General features: G+C 30.0%; 1 protein-coding gene across 1 annotated transcript in view; it reads right to left on the bottom strand.

Annotated features, from left to right (window-relative positions):
• pcnx2 (pecanex 2) overlaps positions 1–227 on the bottom strand; it is a 39,662-nt gene that overhangs the window by 6,639 nt on the left and 32,796 nt on the right. The gene's annotated exons all lie outside the window — the stretch shown is intronic.

Here is a 227-nt window from a genome sequence, read left to right as displayed (position 1 = left end):
CTAGAATGTAGCTTGAAATATTACTTAAACTCCAAAACAGTCTAAAAAACCTGAATAAATGCCAAAATAGTCCTAAAAGCTATTAGAATGCCATTATAACTTTCAACTTTACTACACTCTGATTCTATATTATATAAAGTAACAACTAATCGACTATTAAATTAGTCGTCTACTATTTTAATAGTCGATTAGTTGCAGCGCTAGTACACGTCCCACATTTGTTTTAC

This window comes from Oryzias melastigma, linkage group LG15 (genome assembly GCF_002922805.2).
Source record: "Oryzias melastigma strain HK-1 linkage group LG15, ASM292280v2, whole genome shotgun sequence".
NCBI lineage: Eukaryota > Metazoa > Chordata > Actinopteri > Beloniformes > Adrianichthyidae > Oryzias > Oryzias melastigma.
This window is presented reverse-complemented; position numbering and strand designations above follow the sequence as displayed.